Source organism: Chinchilla lanigera, unplaced genomic scaffold, assembly GCF_000276665.1.
Source record: "Chinchilla lanigera isolate Chin_1 unplaced genomic scaffold, ChiLan1.0 scaffold00057, whole genome shotgun sequence".
Classification (NCBI taxonomy): Eukaryota; Metazoa; Chordata; class Mammalia; order Rodentia; family Chinchillidae; genus Chinchilla; species Chinchilla lanigera.
Genome location: NW_004955458.1, coordinates 7,231,975 through 7,247,161, shown reverse-complemented (window position 1 = coordinate 7,247,161; position 15,187 = coordinate 7,231,975). Strand labels below are relative to the sequence as shown.

Sequence of the window (15,187 nt, the reverse complement as noted above, 5' to 3'; positions counted from 1 at the left end):
CAGGGCCTCATGCATTCTAGACAAGTATTCTACCTCTGAGCTGTACACCAGCCTTTTCACCCCTTTTTGTCTAAACACAAAATATAGTTTCGAGATATACTGATCTTCATAACAAAGAGCCTGTGTGATTGAAGTTGAGCAAGCGAAGTCTGTGGGATGCATATAAACACAGTTGTGCTTGCTACATGTATCTACCAGAAAAAGAAAGACAAAGGCAAAACGGGCTGCTCACAGAGCTCTGGGGGAAAACTAGGTGAAGGTGACTAACCTTTGCCAAGGGTACACATTCTCAGGAGTGACTCCAAGAATGTGATCACGCAAAGAATTTTTTTTTAAATTCCAGTTTCCAAAATTCTTCGGCAATGTGAAGAAAAAAAAATACAGATACTTGTAGGAGAAAACCTTAATAAATAACATGTGTGCTCTTAGAACAATTTATTAATTATGCGTTTGTAACGTGACAGTAACTTCTTGGCAACAGGTTTGTTTATAACATTATTCCCAAATTTCATGCAGCATTTACACATTTGCCATGTGAATTTTGATGTTTTTCACACTATGACTAAGAAGTAAAAACAGGATTAATGTGCAAAACTCAAGTTTTTCATCCGAATAAAAATGCAAGAAATTCTAAAGAACAGAAAGCTCAAGTATATAGCATGGATGGCAAACAACAGTTAAGTCAATGAAATACAAAAATCAAACGTCTCACAAACATGATGGAAACATGATTTTTTGATTTTTGAAGTAGATAAAATATTATTTTATTCTTTTCCTGGCAAGAATACCATAGTCTTAACATTCACTGATCAGTTATTACTGTTAACTGTGAGTCTACTTTTGAATTCCAGAGTTATAATAGAGCTCAAACTTAGCATATATATCACAAAAGGAAACATTCCAAATTCATTCCGAGTTAATTATCCCTCAGAATCTTTATGTAAATGGAATATTTTTTAACATTGATAAGGACAAGAGAAAAAAAACTCTTCAGTCCAATTTGTATTATAGAATAATTCTTTTAAAGTTTCAAACTATCGTAGGAAAATGTAACAAGGGGGAGCACTCCCAAACACAGAATGCATGAGGGTTACACAGTCTTAGCAGATTCCTCCTGCTTGTCAACAGCAGCGTCTCACTAACTGAACAGCATCACCGGAAGGATGATTTGAGTACACGGCACTTTTAAAACCTTTATATTCAGCTAACTGAGAAAGCATGTCTAGAGAAAGTGCTTTGGAAATCTTCTAGAGTATTTCCCTTTTGAGAATACTCCCTAATCCTTTAGAGTAGCTGTGTTCTCTTCTCCCCTTTCCCCCACCTTTAAATAAATTGTCTTTGTTTACTTTAAAACACAAAGTATCTTTCTAGCGCAGAACTTCGGATCCCTTTTAGCTCCCCTGCCATCGCCTCGGGTGTGCAATGTGACTCACCGCTTTCTGGTACAGGCACCAACATCCTGCTGGTGACTCGGCACAAAGCCCCAGAGTCAGCCATGATTTCTCTCCCTCCCCATCCTTGCATCAGTACTGTTACCTGCTGTGTTAGGTTAAAGCAGGGACAAGAAAATGTCATGCTCCCTATGGGTTCAGTGTTCTGCAAGTTTTCTGAGGCCTATATAGTTCCACATAGGTCAGCACTTCGGAGAAAGACCCTGCTCATTTCTGTGACTTTTAGTTAAATCTGGGCAAATGAGCTGCCATTCAGTGAAATATGGAAAAAGTAGGGTTATAAAATAGAAACTGCAGGATTTGACTGAAATGTCCCCCAAAATGCCACATGTACTTGGGGAAGAACAAAAATTTAACTGAGTGCACACAGTGTCGTTACTGGTGCCTGTTTCTTAACCACAAGTCAATAGGCTTACGACTGTAATGTTTCTAGTATCTAAATTAAAGCAGTAGTGTCCCCTCATACTTCAGGCAGTTCTGTGAAGAATGTGTTTTGATTTCTTTGTTTTCCATCCTACTACCGAAAACCTAAGAAGGCTATCCTAGGAGACAATGCAATTAACAACACCAAAAGATCCAACAAAATGAATGCATCAGGTAGGGTTAGCAATTAAGTAGAAGGGAAAGAAATCACAACACAATAGGAAAATAATATTAGGTATGCTTTGGATATACCAGAAACACATTTAACACACACAAAAAAACTCAAAGGCTAAAAATCAGATGGAAAACAATAGTGTATGCAATGGGAACCTGAAAATAAACAGGAGTAGCTATTATATTTTCAGATAAAGAAGACATCAAACCAAAACTGATCAAAAGAGGCAAATAAAGGCATTACATATTGTTAAACAGAACTGTTCAACAGGAAGAAGTAACAATTATAAACATGTATGCACCAAACCACAGTGCACCCAACTTCATAAAACAAACATTAACAGATATACAAATCAAATAAACAGCAACACAATTATAAAGAGGAACTTCAATACCCCACTATGCAAATAGATCAACTAAAAACCAACAAAAAAATCAACAAAAAAGTATCCTAGCTAAACAAATAGACTTCATAGTTATCTACAGACGATTCCACCCAACAACAATTTACATATTCATTTCAGTAGTACATGAAATTTTCTCCAAAATAGACCATGTAGTAGCTAATAAAGCATATATAAATAAATGCCTAAGAAGTGAAACTTTATCACGCATATACTCAGATCATAGTGAAGTGAAATTAGAAATCAATAGCAAAAACCAAAGAAACTATGGAAATTAAACAACACACTCTTGCACAATCCATGGGTCACAGAGGAAATTAAAGAAGAAATAAGACAATTCCTAGGATTAAATGATAATGCCAATACAATATACCAGAACTTATGGGACACAATGAAAGCAGTCCTGTGAGAAAAGTTTATAGCTACAAATGCCCACACCAGAAAAACAGAACAAGCTCAAACAAATGCCATCTCAAGGGCCTAGAAAAATAAGAATAATCCAAATCCAGAGCTTGTATAACAAAAGAAATTATAAAGAACAGAAGAGAAATCTATGAAATGGAAACTAAAAATCCAATACTGTATAAAGAAGCATGAACTGAAGAGCTAGTTTCTTAAAAGAAAGCATAATATAGACAATCTCTTTGCCAATATTACAAAAAGAAAGAAAGACACTTAGAAATGAGAAAGGGTAAATCACAATAGACACTGCCAAAATCTAGAAAATGATTAGCAACTTCACAAAGGGATATGCCAAAAACATTGAAGAACTCAAAAGAAATGGAGATTGCTAGATACATATGAATTACCAAAACTGAACCAAGAAGATTTAAAAATATTGAACAATCCAGTAATAGACAATAAAATTGAAGCAGCAATAAAAACTACCAACCAAGAAAAGTCTAGGACCTGATGGATTTATACCCAAATTCTACAAGAACTTCACAGAAGATTAAATATCAGTACTCCTCAAACTCTTTATTGAACTGAGGGGAAAGGAGTACTTCCAAAGACCTTGGAAGCTAACATTATCCTGATCCCTAAAGCACATAAGGTCCAACCAAAAAAAAGAGAACTACAGGCCAATCTTGCTAATGAAGATAGATGCAAAATGCTTAACAAGATATTGGCAAACAGAATGCAAAATATCATCAAAAAGATCATAAAACATGATAAAGTAGGCTTCATACCTGGGATGCAAAGATGGCTCAACATACACAAATCAATAAAATGTCATTTATCACATAAACAAACAGAAGAAAAAAGCACATAATCATCTCAGAGGCAGAAAAAGCTTTTGACAAGATCCAATATCCATACATGATAAAAACCCTGAAGAAAATAGGCACCGAAGGACCATCTCTCAATCTGATTAGAGTCATTTATTTGTGACCAAGCTACTGCCACCATCATATTACATAGAAAAAAGCTGAAAGCTTTCCCTCTAAAATTAGGAACAAGACAAGGATATCTGTTCACACCATGCCTATTCATTACAGTCCTCAAAACACTAGCCAAGGAAATCAGGCAAGAGACAGAAATGAAAGGAACAGGTATAGGAAAGGATGAAATTAAAGTCTCATTATTTCCAGATGACATGATCCTTTACTCCTAAGAACCAAAAACCTCCAAGACTTCTAGAATTAATAACCAAATTCAACCATGTAGCAATATACAAAATAAACACAGAAAACTCAAAAGCATTCCGCACACTAATAATGAATTCACTGAAGAAGAAATTAGGAAAATAATATCACTGACAACATTGAGAAAAATTAAGTATTTAGGAATTAACCTAAGCACGGAAATAAAAGATCTCTACAGTGAAAAATCACATCACTCTGTAAATTGAGGATATTAGAAAATAGAAAGATATCCCTTGAATCTGTTTTTTTGTTGTTGTTATTTTTTTCATTTTTTTAATTTTTTTTTTTTTTTCCAGTACCAGGAATCAAGCTCATGACCTTGCGCTTGCCAGGCAGGCGCTGTGCCGCTGAGCTAAATCCCCAGCCCCCTCCCTTGAATCTGGATAGAAAGAATCAATATAATCTATACTGATACACAGATGTAATGGACTCTCAATAAAATACCATGGCATTTCTCCAAGATCTAAAGAAAACAATCCTAAAATTCATATGGAACAAGAAGAGATCCACAATAACAAAAGTAATTTTAGGTAACAAAAGGAAAGCCAGTGGCATCACAAGCTCAGACTTCAAGTTATATTATAAAGCTACAGTGACTGATACAGCATAACACTGGCTTAAACACCAGCCTGTCAATCAATGGGACAGAATAGAAAGAGCAGAAACAAAACAAGGCACATACTGCTATTTGATCATTCACAAAAGGAACAAAAACACGCACAGGAGGAAAGAGCCTCTTTAATAAATGGTGCTGGGAAAATTGGCTATCTACATATAGAAGATTGATTCTAGACCCATATATCTCACCACACACTAAACTAAAATCAGAATAGGTCAGTGATATAAATGTTAAAATAAAAACGATCTGTTGAAAGGATGAAATAGGTACAAGTCTTGAAGACACAGGCAAAGGCAAGGACTTTTTTTTTAACAATACCAGTGGCACAAGAAATAATACTGAAAATCCACACAGGATCATATCAAATGAAAAGCTTTTACACAGCAAACCAACGGAACGAAGAAACAACCTACAGAATGGGGAGAAAAAAAAAAACAACATCTGCCAGTTATTCCTCAGACAAAAGGTTAACATCTAGAATATATAAAGAACTCAAAAAAAGACTGCCCAAAATAAAAGACCCAATCAAAAAACGGGCAATTGAAAGGAATAAACACTTCTCAAAACAAATACAAATGGCCAGTAAACACATGAAAAAATGTGCAACATTACTGGCCATTAGAGAGATGTAAATTAAAACTACTTTAACATACCATCTGGCTGGGCATGGTAGTGCAGACCTATAATCCCAGGAGCTTGAGGCAGAAGTACTGTCAGAAGTTTGAGGCTAGCTTGGTCTACAAAGTGTGGGCCAAGTCCTCCTGAATTACACAGCTAGGCCCTGACTCAAAGAAACAAACCAAAAAGATGCTATCTTATCTAGAAAAAATGGCTATCATCAAAAAATCTAACAATAACAAATGCTGGCAAGGCTTGCGGAAAAAGGAATTCTTCCACACTGTTGGTGGAAATCTAAACTAGAACTATCATTATGGAAATCAGTGTGGAGAGGCCTAAAAAAATTAAAAATAGAAATTCCACTTGACCCTGCTATACTCTTTTTAGGTATCTTCCCAAGAACAGTTAAAATTATCAATTACAGGGATACATATACCCATGTGTATAGCAATACAATCTGTGATACCTAGATCTGGGAAACAGCATATATGTCCATCAAAACATGATCAGATAAGGAAAATGTGGTATTTCTACACAATGAAGTACTGTCAAAAATATAGATAAACAAGGCATTTGTAGGAAACAGATGCAACTTGAGAACATAATGTCAAGTGAAATAGGTCAGAAACACAAATATCTCATGGTTTTTTATATGAGAAACTCTATATATGTGGAGATACATATATATATATATAGAGAGAGAGAGAGAGAGCAAATTAGAAGATAGATAGGAGGTGGGGAGAAATTAAAATAATTTCTTGAATTACCTATTCCATTTTTTCAAAAATATTGTAATATATATGTTAACTGATTTGTTTTTTTTTTTTTTTTTTTTTTTTTGTTTTTTTTTTTTTTGTTTTTTTTTCCGGTACCGGGAACCGAACTCACGACCTTGCGCTTGCAAGGCAGGCGCTTTGCCGCTGAGCTAAATCCCCAGCCCCATATGTTAACTGATTTATGCAGCTAGTTTCTCTTAGTTGATTAGAAAGAAACTTTAGCGCTATTTTCTATTTTTTTGGAGAGAATCTTTTTTATCTGTCTTGTACAATGACTAACAGCTTTGAAGATAATGAGAAAGTATATAAACTACTGTTATTCTTATTTTATTATGAAATTTTGTTTCACTTTTCATAAAATAAAAATAATCAATTAAAAAAAAAGAAAACCTAGAAAGTCAAGTCAGGGGCAGGCAAGCTGTTCTGTAAGAGCAAAGTGCAATTGAAACGGTGTGGGAAATTACACCACACTGCTGCTGGGCTTCCTGTGCAGCTCTCACGGTGCGGTTTAGCTCTACCACTAGAACCTGTGCTATTTAGGAACCTTGGCTTCTTCCCTACTATACTGAAAACCATGAACAGAAGTAACCTATCTACTGGCACTGGGAGGTATGTAACAGCTGCTGATTTAAATACAGTTTAGAATACAGCCGCTGTGCCCAGGAATGGCAGTGCATGCCTGCAGTACCAGCACTGGGGAAGCTGAAGCAGGGGGATCACCAGGAGTTTGAGCCTGGACTACTACATAGCGACACTCTGTTAAAAAAAAAAAGAATACAGCTACAGTGATGAAAGTCTACAACCCTGATAAAATATGTACTCCCACCAAGCCTAAAGCAGACACACCACTATCACCAGACACAGAGTATGGCATTCAAAGAAGTAGCAATTTCGTCTATCCAGCCTCCTAAAAGACTATTAACAGAATGTCTTTGAAAACAGCAGTCAGACTACCTTTTCCTCAAAGCGTTTTTTAATTGAGGATCTCTGTATAATTCTCCTAGTACCAACATATTTGTATACTTAAAACAGTGACATTAAAATAAACCTAAAGGTTTACAATTTAAGACAACTAAAACAGATGAGTGAATTCTATGCAATGAATTGTTACAAAATTTGTAAAGCTTGCACTGCCTACATAATTGTGATAATGAGAACAGACAAGGAAGAGTATTTTAAAATACAATTTTTTTAAATGAAGGGACACAGGGAACTCTATAACAGAGACTTAGGTATATTACAATGTATCTACCCCAAAGACATTCACTCCAAAATTCTGAACATTCTCCTGTCTACATCTAAAAATAGGGAATGAGTCGAGAATATAGTATTTCAGGAATAAATACAACAATAGCTAATGCTTTTTGCCACCTGGGATACAGAAATTCTGTTCTGAGTTAATAACAAGAACACTATGAAGATATCCTTTACTGTGTTCATTTCAGAAGAAAAACAAAACTGATGTTTGGGCTGATTTCAGGTAGTCAGCAGCAGAACCAGGACTTGACCCCGGACATTGCAGGGTCTACAGTCTGTATTCTTATCAAGGAAGAAGCAAGAACACGTCAGTCAACCGTGTACCCAGGAGCAGCCACATGGCATTTTACCGCCTGGATCAACCATCATGCTCTTAGTGTGGGAGAAAATTAAATCAGAAACAAAGGTGCATTCACACTGATATTTACGGGATTCACAAAACAACGTGCCTGGGAATAACTAGACAGAAAAAAGTATCCTTACACACTGAGGGTCCTCACAGTGGAGCTCTGCTCTACTGGCACAAAGAGTCTTAGAGTTCTGCAGTCCCCAAGATCCCTTTTCAAGCCTTCACAGCAAAGCATCACGTCTTCAGATTGACTCCTAGGAAAATCAAAAGAATATAGTAACCATCTAAATATCCAGAGCATGTTAAAAAATAACATATCCAATTCCACATCTAAAAGAACTACCAGCATACAGTCTGCAACTGTACTGGCTGAAGCTGCTATTCACCTTCTCTAAAACTCTTAAGATTTTTAAAGGTCCCTTTAGCATGTGGACAGATTATTTACTTACCTTAGTTCACATCACCGGTAACCCTATATTATAAATACTGTGCTTGCCTATTTTTGGCACCTCTTTATATTTTCTGTCTTAAGTCAAATTTTCCAAAACGCCCAGCAGTTCCTAAAAGCACTTCAGAGATTTACTTCCATCCACGGCCTCCAGGATTTCAGCAGTAACCTTCTTTCAACGTTTCTCTCCACTCTTCATAAGATAATGTATACAAGAGCATATGTATGTGTGTGTATTTACAGAGTAATAACTTGACATTTCTACTTAAATACATTAATACTCTATATTAACTTTAATAATCAAAAATTTTAAAGCAGCATTTCAGTAAGATGTCTAAAAGTATTTCAGAAGTGTTATAAAAAGACAGTCAAAATTGACAATGTTCTCTTTCCTTCTGAGACAACGCCTCACTGTGTAACCCAGGCTGACCTCCACCCTGCAGCAGTCCTCCTGCGTCAGGCTCCTGAGTTGTGGGGGTTATAGGTTTGCACCACCATGCCTGGTGACTATCAGTTTTTATATGTTCTTGGTAATATGTACCTTGAAACAAATTTTTGACTTCTTTGTCTAACTGTCCTACCTCGAAAAGTAGCATCTACCCAAAATTATGACTACTAGGTAAGTCAGTTAACATTTTTAAAATGTCCATTATAATAACATTTATTATTAATATTTATAGTTGCTGCTTAAGATAGAGAAAAACAGTACTTTATGCAGAAGAATAAATATTAGTCCCCACTGATAACACATTTCAAAAGTAAAACACTAATTTAATATATACATCTTGACATTTTTGTTACTACTGAACCAACATAACCAATTTCAGGTATCATTCAAAACAATCAGACATTTATAGTAGCACAGTGCCGTGCAAAGGTCACTTAAATATATTTCAAGGACAAAGAGAGAACAGAGGTAGGAATTATAAGGTCAGTGTGGTAAGCACTCGTAATATTACCTAATTTGACCAGAGAACCTGGGCCCTGCAGTGTAACGTGGAAGGAATCATAGATAGACAATCAATCTGCTTATTGCGCACATTCCAAGACTGTACCTAGGAAATTATATATAGTTGTCTGAATTTGGTAAAAACAGTCATACAAAACGTGTCCGCTGTGGATACAAAGCAACTCCTTCAATAATTAAATTCACATGGATTTAGAAATATTAAGGGTTCATCTTTTCTTCTAACTCTTGAACAAGTTTTAATCAAGACACAAACATTTTTACCAAGGTACTTATTAAAAGGGCTACAAATACATGTAATCATGGAAATATGTTATTCACATTTAACCTTGGCTGGTTATTATCTGAAGAATGATACGTATGAAGTATATCAGCTGATAGGAGTAATTTTATTGATATATTCAACAAAAGAGATAAAAGTCCTTCATAATAAGACATTGCTGTAAATACCACAGTAAAGCTAACAAGCATATTAATTGTATGTAAATTCATACTCAAATTTTCAGGAGAAAGAGAAGATAATCTACTGCCTTATGAGACAGAGTTTCTCCTTTTAATTTAGCAGCATTTCCCAATTGTGTTTGTGAATTTACAGTGCTCATTAGTGTTTAGGAAAAAATTCCTTGAATAAAATGTTCATTAATATCTCAATCACTAAGAATTAATAATACAGCCAAAATAACTGAAAACCTGTTGCGCTTTAAATCTCCTTTCTTTTCCACTTGATCCCAGAAAGCATGTTTGTTTTGGAAGCAACTGGCAAATAGTCCAAAAGGAGAGCTGAATGTGAGTGATTAATGACACAGGCAAAAATGCAAAGTCACATCAGCTGATGAGCGGCTGACCGAGGAAGAAGAATGTGGAGGACGTTGTTCAGAGCTGCTAAGAGTAACATTCCTTTTGCCATCCAGTGACAAATACGGGACAGCACGTCCTACTCTGAGATACCGAAGAGCAAATCCATTGTTTAAGTTTACTCAGGCACCAAAAGTAACCTTTCAATGTCACAGGAGGCAGAGCCTGTAAAGTCTGGTTACATGTAACCAGAGAGCCACTATTTACAGCTGCGGTATACAGCTGTTTGCATGGCTGCCTTCGTGAAATTCTACTGCACTTCTAAATAAAGGGAATAACCTAAAATTTCTAAAAAAGGGATGTTTACACAAGTAGAATCTAAGGAAATGAGTCATACCACCTTAGAATTAAAATGAAAAATCCTAAGTCCAAAATATGTTTGGTCTCAAAACTTTAACACAAACATTGAATGGACCAATCTTATTCACACATCTTTGTCACAGAGCTGTAAATTTTCTGCCTTTCTTCCAATGCAGGGGAGGTGAACCTGTGGCATACAGGCTGCAGGGGGCTGTTCGTATCACTGCAAGCTCTAAATGGTTGACCATCACTGCTCTACTGGAAGAAGTCACAGATGAAAGAAAGCCCATTGGTATTGAAAACAAATGTAACTTGTTCTGCATTTTACTAAAATTAATCATGAGAGCCAGGCGTGCTGCTACACACCTGTACTCCCGGCACTCAGGAGGCTGAGGCAGGAAGAGCACTGAGTTCAAGACCAGCCTGAACTACATTTTTATTTATTTTTAAAAAATTAACCATGAAAGGCCACAAAGCCCAAATAGGACAAAGAACTATCTTGATGAGCCAGTCTTGCTGAAATACCACCAGGCCTCTTTTCCACATCACTGTGATGGAGGCACACATAGCTGGAAAGGGAATTTGCAAGATGGTAAGTGGTGAGCGTGACACAGTAACTTCCCTTGTAACCAAATTTATATTTATCTTTTACTCAGTGAATCAAAGTGTACACCAGAGACTTTATCACAATTAATTTTAAATATGATTAAGGTAGACAAACACAATGTGGTATTTTTAAGAATGGGCCTGGAAGAACGCCAACAAGACAAAATGTAACAAACCACCAGCCAACCTGAAGAGCTCCGAAATCATTCCAGTCTGTATAGTGCCCACCCTTCCTGCAGCAGCTCCAGCCCACCCTGTGAGCAGAGCTGTGGACAGGTGGCACTTTTCTGATGGCGGAGTTTGGCCATCATCATTGCCTGGCCTGCTGTAGTTATTCCATCATTATCTTTGGGAAAAACTTTTTAAGTGTCTTTAATAAGTGTCCAAAGCATGGGTTGCTAAATAAATGTCAAAAACTTAACTCATTGTGAAATTTAGATCTAAGAAATGTGTTTCTTGTAGCATATATTCTCCAGTTCTGTAGTTCCAGGGCACAAGTGAAATAGAACGACAGACAGACAAAATTTCCTTCAATGTAATTATGACTGGCTAGAAGTATGTGAAGGTAAAATGGGCTGTTTCAATCCTGTCGAACACTCTTTGATAACATTAACATCCCCATGGTATAGAAGATAGAGTAAGAGGCTTGAAAAGCCAAGTTCTCAAAAGTACACCGCTTCAAGCATTGGAATCAATATTCTCACCTTGACCTTACTCACACTTTCCATAATACCAGTTAAAAAAAAATCTTTCATGTGAAAAAAAACAAATGTGTCCATTGGCCATAGGTGGATGGCTGCACCTATACAAAAACACTTCTGATTCTAAACTTTGATGACTTTTACTCTAAAATTTCCTTGATAAACTATCTCTTTATTTAACTAAATGCGCACCTTCTCTTTCATATGCTGTACTACTGTCAAACAAGTAAATCTACAGAGACAATTTTTTTTTTGGTTTTTCTCCGGTACCAGGAACCAAACTCACGACCTTGCACTTGCCAGGCAGGCACTTTTGCCGCTGAGCTAAATCCCCAGGCCCTACAGAGACAATTTTAATTTTCAAAATTTATTCTTCATTTATCACAGGCAAGCTAGTTAAACTGTTATTTTAAAATATCACAATGGAAATTAACATCATCAAGCAGAAATCTATCCTTATAAGCAAAAGATAATAATACATAAATCCTAAACCCCAGATACTAAATTAATACAGTACGTTGAAAAAGTAGAATGTTAGAAAATAGTCCAGGATATATGCACACATAAGCTATTAGGCTGGGTGTGGTGGCGCACACCTGTAATTCCAGCACTCTGGAGGCTGGGGCAGGTGGATCACTGTGAGTTCGAGGCCAGCCTTCACTATGAGACCTTGTCTCAAAACAAAAACAAAGCAAAACAAAGAAATTTAGAATTTTTAAGTAAAATACTATCAAGCATAACCATACAAACAAAGGTATAAATCCAGTTAATTTCATCTAACTCTTATACCACAGGAAGCAACGCAGTATACACCAGTCCGACACCCACTGAACTCGGCCAGCATCCCTCACACTTGGCTCAGACAGAGATGTGGATGAGGCCAGGTCACGGCAGCATTCGGGACTGAGACAGCAAACTATCTGTATTGTTTCTAAAACTTCCCCCCAACTTCTTACTAGTGTGTATCTGCACTACATAATAAATACACTGGTCGAGGGAGAACTGGCACACACAAATATTGGATCTTGACCCTCCTTACTTTCCCTGTCCCCGTCTTTTTGTCTCCTGGACCTTTCCTATCCTTTCAAAGAACCAACTTTTTAATTCATTGATCCTTTGTAGTGTTTTTTAGTCTCAATTTCACTAGGATTCCCTCTTCACTAAGAACTCCTTTCCCTCTGTTAGTTTCAGATTTAGGTTCTTTTTCTTTTCTAGGACTCTTGAGATATGCCATGATGTTATTTAATCGAGATGGCTGTATTCTTTTTAATATGTGCACTTATGGCTATAAACTTTGCTTTAAGAACTGCTTTCTAAAAGGTCTTGGTCTGTTGTGCTTCCACTGTCATTTGATTGTACAAACTTTTTTAATTTCCTTCCTGATTTCTTCTGTGATCTGCTTATTCAAAAATGCATGATTTAATCTCCACATGAATAAACTATCTTTAAACCAAGCTCCATTTACAAATTTGAAGCCATTTAAAGCCCATTCGCATGTCTTGTCTCTCTACTGCTCTCAAGTCCCAAATAAACTGTTAGCGCTATCTCTAATTCTCCTGTAGAGCTCTTCCTTACACAGCTGTGTGCTTTCCCTTACTTGGTTCACACATACTCTCCACTTTATCGCAGCTTTCCCGATGTTCTTCTCAGCATTTACCAATGTATCCTAAAAGTGCCTGACTTTTAAGCAAACACATTTCCTTCCATTTTTAAACAACCTAAACACAATACTGTGTCATCTGCACATTGTTTTTTCCTCCAAAGCCTGATTTATGAAAGTCCTCTTCTCCACACAGTCAGGTCTGGAACGAAAGTTCAGCCTGGTCCTACCTGCACTCCATGGCTTTTCTGCTATTACTTTTTCATCTTCATTCCAAGAAATCTTTCTTCCTTGAGGTTCATTTCATGAAATTTATCACCCTGAATATTGAGACTCTCCACCTTTTAGGCCAGTACTTGAAAGTCCATTTCTCTTCGATAGAAAAATCCTACCGCATTACTCATATTGGTAATCAACGCACCGGGACTGCAACCAGTAACCTACCCACCAACTTCATGACCTCAATCCCACTCTCACTTCAGTAACACGCTTTCCGCTGGGCCACAGCGCCCTTTCAGTGCCTCCACTACCGAAGTCTTAAACAATAACACTCTACATCACAGAACAGGTTCCTTCATGTGATCTGATTTCTTTTTCAATTTTCATAAGAATACCTTCGAAATTATCTCATCCCTTCACACACAGCTCTTCCAAGCTATTAGCCTTTCCCTAGCCTCCATTACTCCCTCTCAGCTGCAGCACTGATCTTCATTTAAATTCTAATTCTGCTACTGATTAGTGAAAATGTCTTCGGAAAATTTACTAACTGGATGCTCAGTATGTTTTCAAAATATGGAAATTGTATTTATACCTAATAGAAGTAATTGTAATAGAAGGAAATTGTATTTATACCTAAGAGTGTAAATGTGGTAACACACATAATGTACTAAGCACAATTCTTAATATACTGGATGGAAGAAATAAGGTCTTTGCTGTGAAAAACATGAACAATATGAACAAGAGCGTCTCCACTGTAAACTCTCATCTACCTTAGGTTGCCCTCCCCCACGCCTTACACCAGCTATAGGAAATAGGACTGACCACAAAAGATAACTTATCAACAGCCAAGGACTTTCAGTACCCCATGCCACACTCTCCCCTCCCTTAGCAACCCTGCCTAGCAACCCTTCAGCCCTCCCCAGCACCACTTAAACTAGCCAATTGGGATGGATTCTAAACCTTCAAACCAGCCAATGGGGTGAAGGTCAGCTGCTTCTCATGCCTTAGGAAATAAAAAGAGCCTGATGCTACATTTCCGGGTGCTTCCTACCTCATGCTGAAATGTGCTTGTGCCCTTCTGCAGAAGTAAAACAATCTTGCCTCGTCAAGATTTCTTGGTGTCACAGTGATTTATTATCTGCACCAACAGACTGAGTCTGGGGACGTATTCCCAACATGTATACATTTACTAAATATTAGGCTAGTTATGTTGTTTACTAGTAGAGCGCTTGCTTAGCATGCAGTAGGCCCCAGGTTCAGTCATTAGCACAAAAAAGGGGGAAAGAAAGAAAAGAATTAAATGTTAATATCAACTAAAATCAATCACCAACATCCAGGGTCCCTAGCTCCTATGTATTCTTCTTGCAAAAGGGAACCTGAATATTCCAAATTTGCAGTAGAATCTGCAATTATAATACTGAATAGAGCTGGAGAAGAATGGGTCACCTGTACACATTGATACTGCTTCACATTCATAGATTTCAGTTGTGGCAGGATCCCTAAAGCCTCTCCCTTGAGCTTCTCACATATTTCTGGATAGTTTCCTGTCCTTTTCCATACAGGTCTAACGTTTTCCCTCTCAGGCTTCTCAAACATCCTCTGTATCAGTCAGGTTTTACTGGAGAAACAGATATAACACAAGATGTACAAATTATAAGAAATTACAAGATTGGCTTACGACGGTCAGCCAGAGAGTTGTATGGGAAAGTGTGCAGAGGGTGTCTGCACACTGAAGACCGAAGGAATCAGTCCTGGGTCTGGAGTTCACTGCAGA

At 37.0% G+C, this 15,187-nt stretch overlaps 1 protein-coding gene across 1 annotated transcript in view; it reads right to left on the bottom strand.

Annotated features, from left to right (window-relative positions):
• The window catches only part of Slc16a7 (solute carrier family 16 (monocarboxylate transporter), member 7), a 119,897-nt gene extending 105,621 nt beyond the window's left edge, over positions 1 to 14,276 (bottom strand). Inside the window, exons 1-2 of the mRNA XM_005397423.2 lie at positions 14,236 to 14,276; positions 7,852 to 7,971 (exon numbers count right to left, since the gene is read on the bottom strand). The gene's annotated coding sequence lies outside the window, so the exon portion shown is untranslated. The remainder of the gene's footprint in view (positions 1 to 7,851; positions 7,972 to 14,235) is intronic.
• Between the last annotated feature and the right edge of the window lie 911 nt (positions 14,277 to 15,187).